We start from the raw sequence: 17970 nt of genomic DNA, 5'->3' as shown, positions 1-17970 counted from the left end.
GCATTAGAATGTTTTTCTTTCCATTTCTTATATCTCCATACTGCTAAGGGATTCATAACAGCATCAGTTTTTATTGGCATTTGCTAAAATTTTGAAAAACTCCATCAGCTAAGTTAGATAAAACTCAAGTTACTAACCTTCCACTGTCATGCCGAGTCCTACTTGCCACCAGTCGAAATGACAAGGATGACAGTTACTCCACGTGGCTGATTCTTTGAGAAGTTGCTTTTGAGAAAATCCATTTTACCATCAGTGCCCAATTTAACTTGGCTCTTCCTTTTTCCGCCCAAAAACCTCTGTTAGATTAGAAAAATGCAATAGCCAGTCACGGTGAATCACGCCTGTAATCCCAACACTTTGGGAGACCGAGGTGGGTGGATCACCTGAGATCAGGAGATTGAACCATCCTGGCTAACACTGTGGAACCCCATCTCTACTAAAAATACAAAAAATTAGCTGGATGTGGTGGCACACGCCTGTAATCCCAGCTACTCGGGTGGCGGAGGCAGGAGAATTGCTTGAACCCAGGAGGCGGAGGTGGCAGTGAGCCAGGATCATGCCACTGCACTCCAGCCCTGGGTGACAGAGCAAGACTCCATTTCAAAAAAAAAAGAAAAATGCAATAGCTTGTGTCAAATAAAATGCGTGATTCTGAGTCAGTTCCTAGGGGATATGTCTGCTGCTTCAGTTCAGACCAATTGGAAATCTCACCTGATGTCAGAGACGGGATGGGAGAGGCTAGCTAGATTATTTTACTCTGCTACCAGGCATGGCATTCCCTTTGATGTCCCTAGGAGAGTTTTCCATGAGAAAGGCTGATACTAAGATTCTCTCTTCATTCTGGTAAAAGCAATCCATTTTTCTTTTCATCTGCATTAACGTCACAGAAATCTTATTCACCTCAGAAACTTTGCCATGCAAAAAGACAGAAATCTTAGTTATCCTCGTTTCCCTCTTCTGTTTGTCTTTAGAGGCAGCTGGTCTCATGGAGAGAGAGAGAGAGAGAGAGAGAGAGTGTGTGTGTGTGAGTGTGTGTGTGTGTGTGGTGGGGGGAGGTAGGTGTGGGTGTGTGTGTGTGTGTGTGGTGGGGGGAGGTAGGTGTGTGTGTGTGTGTGTGTGAGTGTGTGTGTGTGGTGGGGGGGAGGTAGGGGTGTGTGTGTGAGTGTGTGTGTGGTGGGGGGAGGTGTGTGTGTGTGTGAGAGTGTGTGTGTGTGGTGGGGGAGGTAGGTGTGTGTGTGGGGTGGGGGGAGGTAGGGGTGTGTGTGTGAGTGTGTGTGTGTGAGTGTGTGTGAGAGTGTGTGTGTGAGTGTGTGTGTGTGAGTGAGTGTGTGTGTGGTGGGGGGAGGTAGGGGTGTGTGTGTGTGTGTGTGTGGTGGGGGAGGTAGGGGTGTGTGTGTGAGTGTGTGTGTGTGTGGTGGGGAGGTAGGGGTGTGTGTGTGTGAGTGTGTGTGTGAGTGTGTGTGTGTGGTGGGGGGAGGTAGGGGTGTGTGTGTGTGTGTGAGTGTGTGTGTGGTGGGGGGAGGTAGGTGTGTGTGAGTGTGTGTGTGTGTGTGTGTGTGGGGTGGGGGGAGGTAGGTGTGTGTGTGTGTGAGTGAGTGAATGTGTGTGGGGTGGGGGGAGGTAGGTGTGTGTGTGAGTGTGTGTGAGTGTGTGTGTGAGTGTGTGTGTGTGGGGTGGGGGAGGTAGGGGTGTGTGTGTGAGTGAGTGTGTGTGTGTGGGGTGGGGGGAGGTAGGTGTGTGTGTGTGTGAGTGTGTGTGTGGGGTGGGGGGAGGTGTGTGTGTGTGAGTGTGTGTGTGTGAGTGAGTGTGTGTGTGTGGTGGCGGGAGGTAGGTGTGTGTGTGTGTGGTGGGGGGAGGTAGGTGTGTGTGGGGGGGCGGGTGGGGGGAGGTAGGTGTGTGTGTGTGTGTGTGAGAGTGTGTGTGTGAGAGTGTGTGTGTGTGGTGGGGGAGGTAGGTGTGTGTGTGTGTGTGGGGTGGGGGAGGTAGGTGTGTGTGTGTGTGAGTGTGTGTGTGGGGTGGGGGGAGGTAGGTGTGTGTGTGTGAGAGTGTGTGTGTGTGTGGGGTGGGGGGAGGTAGGTGTGTGTGTGAGTGTGTGTGAGTGTGTGTGTGAGAGTGTGTGTGTGGGGGGGAGTGGGGGGAGGTAGGTGTGTGTGTGTGTGAGTGTGTGTGTGTGTGGTGGGGGGAGGTAGGTAGAGACCAGGATAGGGCAGATGGTCTGTCAAAGGATGTGGATGCCAAGCTATAAAAATCGTAAAGCATATTTTTTCATGACAGCATTAATTTCTTGACAGAATCCATAAGTCTCAGTGTTGGCAGCTATAAAAGTCCCTCTGGGGCTCTCACATGAGTGGCTGTTACCAGGAAGGCCCAACTGTGTAGCCTTTTCTTTCCTGATGGAAACACACTGGTTTATATTAAGTAACCTCCGATTCATAGACTGACACGGTATAAAGATTAGGATTAAAAGCCTTCCATTCTCTATTTCCCTCCCTTTTATAGAAAAAAATTCGGGTAATTAACTGAACTCTTGGAGGATTAGTTGAAAGCACTTTGATGATGATATGTTTGGCTAGTACAATGAGATTTTATTTAGATTATAGAAGGTGCTCACTGAGGCAAAGAAAGAGTGCATTTTAGGTTTACAAAATAATTTTATGTCAATTGGCTTATCACTGATTAGAGATATTCCATAAAACCACACACATCATCTGATTACATTGTTTATCCTGTACACATTTTACACATGAAGAAAAGTTCAGTTATTTAAACCCATCATGGGAAAATTTGCTGGCAACATCCCAAAATAACTGACAATCAAAATCTGTATTGACACTGCCTGACTGTGGCTGTTTGGTTACGTAGCAATGGGTTTCTTTCAGATGCTTGTTTTGGTAGATGAGGGAGTGCTTAGAGGTCCAACCACTGCCATAGGTTGAATCCCTGAGAAACACATTATTTTGCCCTTAAGGTCACCGGCACTAAACCCTCCTCAGGGCTTCCTGCCATGTGCTCTGATTTTTCAGTGAGGGTGTTAAGGAGTCACAGGTGGATTGCTGTTGTGGCAGAGAAATTACTCACAGCTCACTCCTGGGGTGGAGACTGTGGAGTGTAATGTAAATACATGAACTTCAGAATCATATAAGACTGGCTCAGCCAATTAACTTTCTTTTCTCCCCTGCTATTGTAAAAGAAATTAGGAATTTTGTTTAAAAATCCAAATATTATAACAAATTATACAATATGAAGCAAAAGTCTCTTGCCCCCATCTACTCTCATTGTGCCGAGATGACCACTTCACTATTTCTTGGTGTGGCTTCAGTGATTATTCCAGACCTTTAAATAGTCTTGTTATACATTTAGGTATCCATTTGCAAATTTTTACATTCTCTATTGATTATTCTGCAAAACTGACTCCCCTCCTCTAATTGTTACAGTTATTATTTCAGGTCAACTCTAAGTAGGCTTCTTGCCTATACACTGGAATAACAATAGTGAATACCTACCCCTTTTATAGACTTGTAGCAATTAAATTAGGTAACCTGTGTTAAACATATTAACACGGTGTCTGGTGCAGAGTGAGTGTGCAAACAAATGTTAGTGTGTGTGCCAGTCCTGGGCCTGTTTGTCCTTAGCTGCATCCTCACCCTCCTCTTTGCTGCTCTGCCACCCACTGAAGTCTGTGCTTACAGAGTTGCATGCCTGCAGGTCTCTGACTGGGCTTGGCCAATGGGAGGCACTAATGGAGGATCCAAGGACAGAGACAAGTGAGATAAATCAGGGTCTTTTTCCTCTTCCTTTTCTTTATCGGGCAGTATTTCTGACAGTTTTCCTTCTCTTTTCATGGTTTTGGCTCCAATGATTATGCCCACCATGATTTTATATTCTTCCAGGTCACCCAGACACCCTAGGTTCCTATACCTTTTTGTAGGGGATAGCGGCTTCCTGAGATAGTTGCCTCATTATTCCTTGGTTGGTGGTAGAGTCTCTTGCATCTCCCATAAAACCAATTCCCTGTATTAAATGCCCTCTGTAATTTAAAAAACAACAAAAAAAACAAAACAAACAAACAAAAAACTCAGAATTGTTTTGTTTTTCTGGTTTGATGCTGACTGATAAAATCTTAGGAGTAGAACACTTTTTTTTTCCTCTGGTTTTCTGTTTTTTGCTTGGAGGGGCTTTGACTAGAGTAGCATGACTGGCCCCTTACCCCATCATTTATTTACTCTTGCTGAGGGTGAGCGATGAGTAATGTGATTGGTGAGTTTGGCAGAGGGAACAGTCATTCATCGTTTATCCCCTTCCTTTCTCCTTGTTCTTTGGGGCTGGCCTTCCCATAGAGAGCATGCATTTTGCTCTGTTCTTTGCTTTCTTTTCTTCTCTTTCTTTCTCCATTCTTTGTTCCTTGGTCAAAGGAGCCAGCCCTGGGGAAAGGCCTGAGATGGTCTTGCTGCAACTAGATTGGTAGACTTTTCTAATTCTGGAATGCTATAGTGTGAAGTCCATTATTAGAATACTACAGACCCGATTCAGGTTTTCCAGTTAAAAACTTTGTATTTATTTATTTATTAATAAAGCTGATGTTTTACTCTCCGTCAGATTGACTCCGTTGTTCACCTTCCCACTGGGTCCATAATCAAGCGGAAATAGGAGTATCTTTTTATTCAGCCTATTCATGTGCCTGATTTTAGCTATGATTTTATTAGAACGATGGTGATGGCGATCATGAGTGACAACCCCGGCCCTTCTGCCTGCCATGCCCTTCCAGAGCATTGGTGGGTTTGTGGAGAATGCTGTGCATGTGTGTGTGGCGCAGTGACACGCAGGCTTCACTTCAGCATGCACGGGCGAGCAGCAGGCAGGCTGGGATCACCCCCCACCAGACCGGCCAAAAGCCATAGAGAAAAGGGACCCTGACACCCACAACAGGAACTTGCACCTTTCCCTAGAAAATCATTCAGTTACTTCAGAGAGCAGATTCCCAGGAGGTGCCTGTGACAAGTGTCTCCTTTATCAGGTGGTGTGCACATATGGAAGTGTGTGAGGTTTTTGGCAGGCTGGCTGGAAAACTCTTCCACAGACTTAACTTCAATGAATCTGCCTGCTTTTGATCACTTCTGCCATTCCCACCTTCGTAACTGAGTATTCAGCATTGGCAGTGAACTCTGCAGGAACCCTCACTTCTACTCAGTTTTGTCCCTCCACATGTTTCTGCGAAATTCAACAAATCTCCCACCCGTAGCCTCTCTCTTCTTTTCTTTGCCCTGTTACAAATTTATTCTCTTTTGTTTGTTGCCTTCATTCTGCAGACTTCAGGAGAGAGGATGAGAGTTACCTAATCTTAAACCCAAAGCTTTTACTTCATCTTTCAGAGCCCCAGATCCTCTTCTGAACAATAGGGACAATCATACCAAATGTTACAACAGGCTCAAATAGGTGCCTTTTGCATATTAGGAGCTTAATAATGATAACTTTCCTTATTATTTATGTGATACAGTGAGTGCTTTCGGTTACTTTAGCAACAATGAAAACAACACTCGAATGAGTTTTCATCATTCATGGTGACCATGAGGGATGCTCACTGATGTTCTAGGTATTCAGGTTCTCACTTCTGCACTTCTCCACCCAGGCTGGAGGTTACAGGGGCCTGCGGGATGTGCTTTAGCTAATGCAATATTATTGTGAGATATGTGTGCTAATCCTGAAAAGGAGCTTCAAGAGCCAATGTGTATGTTCCCAAGCCTTTTTAACACTTGTGCTGGTGACCAGAATATTTCAAAATAGTGGCTGCTGGATTATTCTGGTTCCCGAAAACACAACTGGACCCAGCTGACCCGTGATGATGTGTAGTATGGGAAAGAAAGTAGTCTTTGTGGTTTGAAGCCCTTGAATTTTGGGGTTTATTTGCTACTCAGCATAACTTAGTATGTTCTAAATGATATGCTTAGATCAAACTCTTCCTCCCAATTTTCACCCTGTCTCCAACATGCAAAAGTCTTTCCTCATCTTCACTGTTAAATTTCACTTCCTTTTTAATGCCTTAAATTCATGCCACTTTATAGGTTTTATGCAAGGTTTTGAATGTGGGCATGACTAAAATTTTTATGATATCTAACACTAAACAGTGATGGCTTGATATCAGCAACTTTTAGACAAACTGTTTTGCAACAGAAAAAAACGTGATTTTGAAATCAGAGTTGGACTCCCACATCTACCCAGTAGCTACATGACAGTAGTATGTTTCTTAATGTATCTAAAACTTAATTTCATCATCTGAAAACATAAGGTTAAGAATATCTAAATCTTAAGAACTGGGCACTTTATTTTGGAAAGCACAGTCTCTTCTCATTCTCATTGTCAACTAGCATCTTCATCTATAATCGGTGTTATCTCTGATTGTCAATGTGAGCAGACACTAAACTCAATGCGTCAAAGAGGTTCAATTGGGTCTTGTTTGGAAATCTCATCCCTCTAAGCAAGCTAGAGACAGGTCCTATTTACAGAATTTTTGAGAGCAAGGTCAATATTCCAAGATGCTCCATGCATACTCAGTGGACTGGATAATCTGGCCATTTGTTCCCAGGAATAAGGGCACAGCTGTTATTTCTTCATAGTGGGTGGCTAATGAGGCAAGAGAAGTTGTCTGTGTCACCTACCCAGGCAGGTCAAACCAGGAAATGTCCTGTTACATCCTGTCCCAGAATCACAGGTGTCTGCTTGCCTTGCCATTCAAGCAACCACTCGTAGAATAAAGATCTGTTTGAGAGTGATTTGCTGTCACTTCCATTTGGCTCAGAATGGGTCTCTTCTAAGGCTCTGTCCATCTCTTGATTGATTCTGGTCCTCCAGGAATTGCCTGGAGAATTTTCTAACCCACCCCCTGCGTCCCCTCATGGGCTACAAAATATAATCTTTATCTCATGAAACCACTGAAAACTCCTCTCTGCTTTTCAGAGAGTTTTTGCTTAGGATTTTAGTGTGTCACCCCACTTAGCCTCAAATATGGCAAATGACCTGGGAAAGCACAGACTGTGTGATTGAGGCTGCCTGAGACTCAGCCAGAGGCTCTGCTAGTTTCTTGTTCCCTGATAGCAGCCCTTTGGAGGGGAAAGCCCTGATTCTCACCCTCTTGTCTGTGCTCAGAATTGGTAATTGCTTTGTGGTAAAAGCAGCTGCAGAATCAACTCTACTCAACTTTCATGTTTCCTCTTAACTCTAGTTGTTATTGACCCAGCAGCTCTCTGCTGCCTTTAAATGCATCTGCATTTTATGTGTTTTTTACTCTGTATTTTAACTCTGGCTTTTCTAGTTATTCTCAGTTGGAGGCCGGTCAGTTTTAAGCTACTTCTTCTCACCAGGAAATTAATAGTTTTGCTTTCCCCCTTCTCTTTTGTTTTGACATAAATATGAACATTCTGGATGTCGACTGCAAATTGCTTCTATTGTTAGTAATAGTAATGTCTTGGGACTGTTTGAAAGATTGGAATCTTGGGTCCAATCTTTGGATCTTTGAACTTTTCCAATTAAAATAATGGAATCTTTGGATTCCATTTCCAACCTTTCCAGTGTTTCTTGGTTGTCTTTATACACACACACACACACTCACACACACACAGTATATGTAGATGATCTATCCATCTGTATGTATAATTTTTAAAATCTGTAACACAGTATTTCACAGTACAATTGTATTTCAGTGTATTTCAGTTCTTTTGACACTTTCTTTTTAGGTTGACATTAGAATGTTTATCATTGTTTATAATACTGAAAAATATTTTTAAATGAAATCAATCTCAAAACATTGACAATATATTAAAATTTTAGTAAATATTTTAAATTGCATTCCAACGTGCCAAAAAGTAAAAATAAAATTTCACCTGTTCTGAACTCCATCACACGGCAGAAATAGCAGCAACAATGGAAGAAAATGAGGTCTATCGGAGGTCTCGTTCCATTCTTCAGTTTTCTCTTCGTGAGACACTGATAGTACTAACTCCTAAATCAAAATCAAATAAGGGTCCTTGCACTTATAAAATAGGGTTAGTTTGGGGAGAGAACCAAACTCTCAGTAGGAAGGAATATGATGATGATTCTGTGAAATGAGGCATATAATTGGCATAGGTTAAAGAACTATGATGACCTTGAGTCAGGACTTGTGACACAGAATATCAGTTATAAAGAGATTTGGCTCTGTTTATATAGTACTTGGGATAAGGCTATAGATTACAGATGAAAATGGAAAACCTTCTTAACATTGTAGTAATGAAGATGTAGTTCTCTGTGGCCGGCATTAGCATGTATGTGAGACTTATAGGTTGACTGTGAAAATGTAGCTTTTTAAAATTAACATAAGATAAAATTAACATAAGAACCAAGAGAAAGTCCTAGGGGTTACATGGCTGCAGGACACTCCAATCCCCCACAATTGTGTATGTTTGCAATTCCTCTGAATGCTGCATATGCAGTTCCCTTCCCTTAGAAGGTATGAATTGATGATCATGTCTTTGAAATCAATGAACTTCCTCTGATAATCAGCCAATAACAGGACAATATAGAATAGAGGGTACGAGGTCGACATCACCTTCTTATGGAAAAAACTGCATGTGACATTAAATGTTGTCTTTTTGCAAAAGTAAATACAATTTGAAGAAATTTTTGGAACAAAACAATGAAATCTTAGCCTTCTTTCCTTCACCCATGACCTCTGCCAGTTGTCACTTATTTTCACAAGAGGTCTTCTGCTTGCATACCTCTTATAGTTTCATTAACATGAATGTACCAAAACTAGCCTGTACCAAAACTCAATTAATCTTATTTATATTTTCTTCATTCTGATTCTTTTTTCTTTCAAGATACTTAAGTAAAAGGACAGTCAAATGTTTTACATAAAGCAAAAATAAAATACTTTGGTTTTAACTCTGGTAACTATAGGAACAGATGAAACTTAGAAGAAAAGTTTGAAGCTAGAAGGAGAAGGAAGGAAAAGAATAGAATGGTAGATAAAGAACGACAAAAGTCTTGGTTTAAAGGGGTGGCTGAGAACAACTGTTTCTCTCCCTCCTTCTTAAGCAACCAATGAAATGATTTTAAACAATAAATCAACTCCATGTAGTGAAAAGAATGAATGACAGATTATAAATTTCTGGAAGGTAGAGGAAGATGGAAGCTTATTGTTGGATAAAACAAAACAAAACACAAAAACAGCAGCCAAGAGCATGTAGGATGGTGAACGGAAGAAAGGAAAGCAAGCTTCTCAGTGAAACTGTGAAAGGCTTAGGCTCAGCTTGGAGGTAAAGGCAGGGGAGGTGTGAGAAGGATGGGGGTGGGGTTTCATTCTCTTGGCCAGCATGTTGCTCTGCAAATGCCTGGAAAACTAAAATGTAAGACCAAATAATGGCCAGGATTACAGTGATTCACACCTGTAATCCCAGCACTTTGGGAGGCTGAGGCGGGTGAATCACCTGAGGTCAGGAGGTCGAAACCACCATGGCCAACATGGCAAAACCCTGTCTCTACTAAAAATACAAAAATTAGCTGGGTGTGGTGGGCGCCTATAATCCCAGCTACTCGGGAGGTTGAGGCATGAGAATCACTTGAACCCACGAGGCAGAGGTTGCAGTGAGCCGAGATTGCCCCATTGCACTCCAGCATGGGTGACAGAGAAAGACTCCATCTCAAAAACAACAACAGTAACAACAACAAAATTGTATTAAATTTATCTTCAGCAACAATGGCTGTTAGGCGATGTCAAAAAATACTATCACACAAATTTAGTTAAAGACTGAACTGGCTTTTATTTTCAGTTCTACAATTGGGTAGCACCACACTCTTTAAGACAGAATGAATGTTGCAGTGAGCTGAACAGAAAAGATCAGCATTATAGGCTGAAAGGGGCTGAATGAAGAAGGCAGAAACAGAGAACAAAAAGAGAATAGGTTGTTTCAGTTACTTTCCTTATAAGATTAAAACAGAGAGAACTTCCTTATTAAGCTGATTCAGGTTGACTGGATTCTCCCGTTTTTTGGAAAACCAGCTGGTTTCAAAGTTCAGTTTGATTACATAGCACTTAGCATGAGTGACTCTACTCTGGTTTGCTTTGATCTGCTGGGACCTAGTGCAAGATGCTAGTTCAAACCAATGGTATTCCATAAACTTTGTTTAACAAAGACAATAAAGAAATGCCATTAAAATTCCCTGGATGCATTCTTTGGGACCTAGAATTTCATAGCAGACAAATTATCAATAAAATGTGAGCACAAAATAATAATTACAAATAATTAGATAACTTACCTTTACTGTATCCTTCATAAAGGAGTCACTTAAGTATAGACTCTGGCAAAACAAAGATGAAAGAAAAAGAGGCAAATGTGAATTACTAAAAATAATTGATTGAATCCAGGAGTGCATTTCAAAGAAATTCAGAATGACAAATGCTTCAGGCCTAGAAAAAAATGGCCTAAATTCCAACAGGAAGTCACTGGACTCCAAAAAGCATAACTTAAGATTTATTCTAAGCAATAGACAGAGTGACCAAGGGCCTAAATGACATTAGTGGCTTGGAGAGGAAACACATGTTTTCTGTTAACAAGAAAAAAGAAAGGCAATTAGAAACTCTAGGAAAAAAATGGATGTAAGAAAAATCGTTGTCCTAATATGAAACAAAATGTGGCATTAATTTAAGTCATAGATGGACAGTGAGAAAATGGAATCCTTTTCTCTTGGACACCAGACATGTTTTTCTTCAGGTAATACAGAAATTATCCTTTTGTACTTGTGGTAAAATTATGTAATCCTAGTATACTACTTGGTTCAGCAGTGATTGCTATTTTCATAGTCATTACAATGGAAAGTTATTGATAGAAATACAATGAAAATCATTACAATGGAAATGCTGTTTATTGTTTTAAATATAATCAACCCTGCATTAATAAGTGTTCTCTAGGAAACAGAACTAATGAATCTCTCTCAATGTATTACATAGAGATATTTATTTTAAGGAATTGGCTCATACAATCATGAAGGTAGGTGAATCTGAAGTTTGTAGGATAGGTGGGCAAGCTGGAGACCCAGGGAAGAGAGCTGATGTTGCTGCTTGAATCTGAAGGTAGTCTGGAGGCAGAATTCCTCTTCCTTAGGGGACCTCTGTGTTCTCTCTTAGAACCTTCAGCTGATGAGATGAGGTCTATCCACATTATGAAGGGTGATCTGCTTTACTCAAAGACAGCTAATTTAAATGTTAATCTCATCTAAAAAATAACTTTGCAGCAACATTGAGACTGGCATTTGACCAAATATCTGGGTGTTGTGGCCTAGCAAATTGGACATGTAAAATTAACCGTCACAAACTCAGCCCAAAGGTGAAAGATTTAGATATGGTCAAAGACGAAGAATAAATATTAACCTTAGCCACATAAAAGTCAAAATCTAAGTGACATAAAGTGGAAGATGGAAAGGTGGAGGAAAGGTAGTGGGAATTGGAACCTAATGGAGAATAACAGGGTACTGTATAAAGTTGATGAACCAAAAAATAGAAGCTTAATTAATATAACTGCCTAAATTTTAAAAGAAGAATTGGAGAGGAGTATGTTAGTGTGAGTCAGAAAAGCCTGATTATTTTTCATAGTGGAGAGTTGATGTCTTACAGCATAGGTTTTATAATAGTGATATAAGTACATTATTTAGGTCGAGGGTTACAAACTGGCTGCCCATAGGCTAGAGCTGGTGGGTAAGTGAGTTTTTTTGTGTGTGTATAGAGCATTTTTTAAATTGGACATTAGAAAAGGTATGTATTCTATATTTACAGTAATCTACACTAATCCTTTAAGGAGATAGTACCTTATGCATAGCCCACCCCAAAAATTATATTGCCTGCCTGATCTCTGCAGGTATTTATGCTGATAATCCTCATTTAGAATTAGGGAAGTGACCACCATGTCTAAATAAAAAAATGGTTAGAAGTTGTTGCCTCTGGGGACTTAGGGGTAGAAGGGCAGGTCAGGAAGTATTGTTACACAATCTAAACTTTTCTGTTCTATTTTTGAAAATTACATGATGATATACTTTTGATAAAAATAAGTGGAGTAAGGACCTAGAGCAAACTGAGGGAACAGTATTATGCTCGTTAGAGAGAACTGAGGAGAGGTAAACAGAGGAACAAAAGAGAAATGTAAGAAAACTGAGAGAGAAGATTGCAATTTGGAAGATTCTTATAACTGGACCAGGACTTTGGTATACTGTGATTTCTCTTCCAGGCATGTCCCTGTCTCTGGGATTGGGAGGCAGGCCTTCTGCAAGCTTGTGGTCTGTCATTTGCTCTTTAAGCCTGGCCTGAGCTCTTGGGTGCCCTTTAAATCATAAGCAAAGAGTGCCTGGTGTTTTTTTCCAGGGAAGCACAATTGGTTCTTGGATCTGGCACATTACTGGCCTATTTGCAACCCAGAGAAAATGACACTCAAACATAAAGTTTCCCCAGGGTTATACAGCATATCCATGTGAATTCTACTAAACCATGAGATTTTATTTTGTTCAATAAAAAAGTTGCTAATCGGCATTTGTGAAGAATGGACAATTAGCTGAAATAACATGACATGCATGACATGAAATAACCCTGCCTTTATACTGAGGATAAATCTAATCAGCAAATTCAAATTAGCTTAACTAAGGAATAATAATAAGAAAATCTTGATGCTAAGCTATTCACTGATATTACCATTGAGGAAATTTTTTGATAACTCTAACATGATGTGATAATGTCACTAATAATACTGTGACAGCATGGAATTAAGTGTGGTTAGGCAATATGAAGTGAAATGTAGATGTTAGATTGATAATATATTCATTAAGACATCAGAGATGTAATTCTGTACATAGTGATTTTAAAATTAGTTTAAAGGATTTCATAACATTCAATGCTTCTAATTTGTTGGAAATTGTGTTATCTAACATTTTTGTAATTGGGCTAATATTTTGAAAATTATGAATTTGCTTTTTTTTCTTTTCTGTGTTGTTACTGCAAGACCCTTGTCATAATCTGCTTCATGCATCAATCCACATAGTGGAAGAGGTGATGGATAAGAGGTTAGAGGAGTGATGTTCACCATCTGGCTTTATAAATAGGATCTGCAACAAGAAAATCAGACTGAGGGACAAGCATTCCTGAGAAATACCTGATTTTCCTAAATTCCTTTATCTCCATATTGGCACATCACCATCCAAGCCTAGAAGAGCCTACTCCTGTGGTCCTTTGTAAGTGTTCTGTGTGGAGTTCATTGGTTTTCTTTAATCCCACTACATTTTGTACCAAAAAATGGATGTAATTTATTCTGGGGAAGTTACTGGTGTGCAGTCACTGCTCAACAACAAAAACAACAACAACAACAAAAACAAACAAAAATAGCTGCTGCAAGTTAGTTACGGGGCTTTGCTGCCCATGAGTAACAATAAACATCATCAACTTCTGTTTTCTGAAAAAATTGTAGACTTCTTTGGGGTCCTCCAGCACCAAGTTTCTACTAGTTGCCCACATGAAGAAGATTAAAGATAAAGTTTTACTTCTGGGCTTTCACAGGGAGAGTATAAATTATGGCTCCAAAAGAAAACTGTGTGGGGGAAAATGTTTACTTGGATCTGAATCATATATGAGAACCTCTAGTTTAATTTATAAGAAGAGATACAGCACGAATTATTGAAATCTAAGTACTGAAATCTAAGCACCCTTGATCTAGCAGTGTTAATAGAATTCTCTTTACTGATTTATGATTAGGCTTAACTTTACAAATTAGTAGTTGAATCTATTCAGTTTCTCTTTTCATCTTTTTCTTATAATCAAGCTCTGTGCTTATTTCCCATCAGTCTTTCACCTGATGGTTTTAACATGAATTCTTGTCTTCATCCCTAATTTCATTAGGATTTCAAAAAAATGGTGTCATTTCTTGTACATTTATTAATTAAAATTATTCTAAGAGAGTTTTTTCTGTTGACAGAGACATTTGATTATTCTAAAATGCAGTTCTTAGTAACAACTTACTTCTCTCCCTTAATCATCAATTTTCAGATTGAGAAGTAGATTTAATAGCCTCTTAAATAGTGAAAAAAATGAGATTTTTCTTACTTTTGTCAATGTCATTATGGACCCATGGATTTTCATCGACTCAACACATTACTCTCTTCTGCAATTGTTTTTCAAGTTCAAGTTGTTCTTTCAGCCACAGGGAGCCATGTCACTGTGTCCTTTTGTCATAGCATTAAAAGCTTCTTTGTCTTCTGATCCATTAAGATGTTTGAAGCCTACCTTTTGTAATCCCTGCTGCAGGAGTAAAATCAGGCATTTGTCCAAGAAATCTTATCAGACTTAGTGTGGGTGGCATTAGAGACAAAATCTGTGTGGAAGAGACACGGCCATTGCTGCTGGGTGACATGGCATAGATACTATTTCATGGAACAGAGCCGGAAAAGACACTTTTAAAAACCTTAAGCTCATACTGATAATTTTCTTTCTTTCTTTTTTCTTTTTCAGCGTCTACATAAAGGACACAGCAGTGTCTTTTTTTTTTTTTTTTTTGAGATGGAGTCTTGCTGTATCATCCAGACTGGAGTGCAGTGGTATGATCTTGGCCCACTGCAACCTCCACCTACCTGGTTCAAGCAATTCTCTGGCCTCAACCTCCTGAGTAGCTGGGATTACAGGCCCATGCCACCATGCCCGGCTAATTTTTGTATTTTTAATGGAGAGGAGCTTTCACCATGTTGGCCAGGCAGGTCTCAAACTCCTATTCTCAAGTGATCCACCCACCTTGGCCTCCCAAAGTGCTGGAATTACAGGCATGAGCCACTGAACCCAACCTCATATTGATAATTTTCTATTTCATTTTAACATTACAGTATTTTAATATAGTTTATTTGATTTCACAATTGTATCTGTTTTCTAACAGTGAAGATCTTGTTTTTAACATTAATAAAATTAATGCTTTATCCCATAATATAAAAGAAATAGAATCAAGGGAGATATTGTTACTAACAATAACTCTACAGTTTACTCTAGTGTAACTCTAGTGAAATGTGAACTTCAGAATTCTTTAAATCCTAGAGCACATCCAACTAAATATGGATAAAGTTCAAAAAATAGTTATGTTAACAATTTGGTATGTGGTTAGATTCATTTGTTTTGGTTTGTTTTCAATTGTGGGTTTTTTTCAGGTAACTTTTATGTTAACTTTTACAGTTGTGTGTTGCATAATGATGTTCCAGTAAGCAACCAACGGATTGCATATATGAAAGTGATCACATAAGGTTATAATACTGTATTTTTACTGTGCCTTTTCTATGTTTGGGTGTGTTTAGCTACACAAATACTTACCATTGTGTTACAGTTGCCTACAGTATACAGTACAGTAACATGCTGCACAGGTTGTTAGCCTAGGAGCAATGGCTATACCAGAGAGCCTAGGTGTGTAGTAGGCTGTATCATCTGGGTTTGGGTAAGCATCTCCTGTGATGTTCATACAATGGTGAAATCGCCTAACAAATCATTTCTCAGATTGTACCCCCATTGTAATGCAACACATAAGTGTATCTTGAAATAATTTCAGATTTACAGACAGAAATTTAAAATAGTACAGTGAATTGCCATAAATCCTTCATCTAGCTTTCTCAAAGAGTAAAATTTTATCACATTTCTTTATTACTTTGTTCTCTTTCTTTCTCTCTGTGCATATATTTAAACACTTTTCTCCCCGATCCATTTCAGAGTAAGTTGCTGATGGATTGTCTCTTTACCACTAAATACTTCCCTGTGAGTTTCCTGAAAATAAAGATGTCCTCTTTCTGGTGCAGTATCCAATGGTACACTACATATTGCCTTTAGTCACTATGTCTTTGTCATCTCCTTTAATCTTTGACAATTCTGAAATCTTTTCTTACTTTCATGATCTTGACATTTTTGAAGAGGCTGCTTATTTTGTAGAATATCCCTCAATTTGGCTTTGTTTCCTCATGATTTGATCCATGCTATGCATTAAAAAAAGGGGAGTACTATAAAAGTGGTATTGTGTTCTTCTAGTGCATTATGTCAGAAAGCACATAATTTATTTATTTATTTGTCTCTTTATAGGTGATGCTAACTTTGGTCCCTGGTTGAGGGTGTCTTCTGGGTTTCTCTACTGTAAATTTACCATTTTTCCCTTTGTATTAATAATTAATAAGTATATTGTGAAGAGATACTTTGAGACTGTCTAAATATCCTGTTTAGCATCAACTGTCCATATACTAATTTTAGTAGTTATTGATGATTCTTGCCTGAAATCATTATTTGTTGGTTGCCTGATTGTAATTTTATCATTCCATTATTTTTCTGCATCTGTTAATTGGCATTCTACTGTAAGGAAGAGATTTTTCTTCTTTTCTGTTTATTTATCCATGGATTCCTATTTTCTTCAATATATCGTAATAGGTTATCACCATTATTAATTTTGATGCTCAAATTATCCCAGATTTGGTTATTAGGAGCTCCTTCAAGCTGATGTCCATGCCCTTTTGACATGTCTCCTTTATTTTCTGAGCAGTTACCCTTTAGTTTTGACCTCCTGAGTATCTTTGTTTTAGATGTGTTTCTTGTACATCACTTACAGATTGGTCTTATTTTCATAGCCAACATGCAAATATTTTTCCAATAGGGAAGCTATGTTCATTGTTGTTTATTCATAAGATTAATGTGCTTTGTCTCAATTCTGTCATATTTTACATTATAGTTATTATGGTATATATGCTATGTTTCCTTGTATGGCGTACTTTCTTTGCCCTTTTGTTAAAATTTCTTTGGATATTTAAGAGGGTTTATAGTTTTTAAGGATTTTCTTTTTACTTATATCCTTTTTATTGCCTGTTGTCTGTTGTTTTCCAATTTAATCTTCTGATTTATAAGTTTTAATAGTATGTTTTAACTCCTATTTCTTGCTTATACAATAAGCAATGTGCTATTCAACGATCTTTATTCCCTCTCCCGTCTCTTCTTTTTTAGTTGCTGTGTTTCTACTTATCAGAAAATATAACATGTGTCATGCAACTTCTAACATTATTCTTCCTACCTTATCCCCACTGTTTTTCATTTTAAATAAACCTTATTCAGTTAATTCTAATGCACAGTAGGTGTGAAAGCCACCATTCTAGAGATTCTTGTTCAAGTCAAAAGTAAATGACTGCTCAGGTCTTTGGGTACATAGTCTTCAAATAAGATAAAGTACCTTCTACCTACCTAAAATAATCACATATATTAACATCTTATCCAGAAATAAATTATGAGACATATTGCCAGGCAAAAATAAAATAAAGAGAACCTCCATGGCACATTGCACTGTACAAATGAAATAAGTTTTAAAACATAGTTAACTTGGCTGGGTGTGGTGACTCATGCCTGTAATCCCAGCACTTTGGGAGAATGAGATGGGTGGATCACCTGAGGTCAGGAGTTTGAGACCTGCCTGGCCAACATAGTGAAACCCCATGTCCACTAAAAATACAAAAATTAGCCATGAATGGTGGTGCACTTGTAATCCCAGCTACTCGGGAGGCTGAGGCAGAATAGCTTGAACCCGGGAGATGGAGGTTGCAGTAAGCCAAGATCACGCCACTGCACTCCAGCCTGGGTGACAGAGGGGAACTTTGTCTTAAAAAAAAAAAAAAAAGTCAACTCTCAGTGAAGAAGCTGAGAGTCACATAGTATTATAACCCAAGTAAATTCAGGCATCTTGGAATCTCTGCCACATACATGTATAGTGGTAAGAGAGAGAAAGAACAAATACTTACTATTTATGATCTGTTCTAGGTGCTGGGATTATGGCAATGAAAAGGTATACAATATCCATGGCTTAATGAAATTTGTATTCCAATGAGGAGCCGCATAATAAAAACCATATAAACAAATACATATGCAATAATTACAAGAGCAGATGTGGAGTGGGAGTAAGTAATAAAACACAT

At 39.2% G+C, this 17970-nt stretch overlaps 1 long non-coding RNA gene across 3 annotated transcripts in view; it reads left to right on the top strand.

Annotated features, from left to right (window-relative positions):
* LOC134761474 (uncharacterized) overlaps positions 1-17970 on the top strand; it is a 261901-nt gene that overhangs the window by 23689 nt on the left and 220242 nt on the right. The gene's annotated exons all lie outside the window — the stretch shown is intronic.

This window comes from Pongo abelii, chromosome 1, assembly GCF_028885655.2.
Source record: "Pongo abelii isolate AG06213 chromosome 1, NHGRI_mPonAbe1-v2.0_pri, whole genome shotgun sequence".
Taxonomy (NCBI): Eukaryota; Metazoa; Chordata; class Mammalia; order Primates; family Hominidae; genus Pongo; species Pongo abelii.
This window is presented reverse-complemented; position numbering and strand designations above follow the sequence as displayed.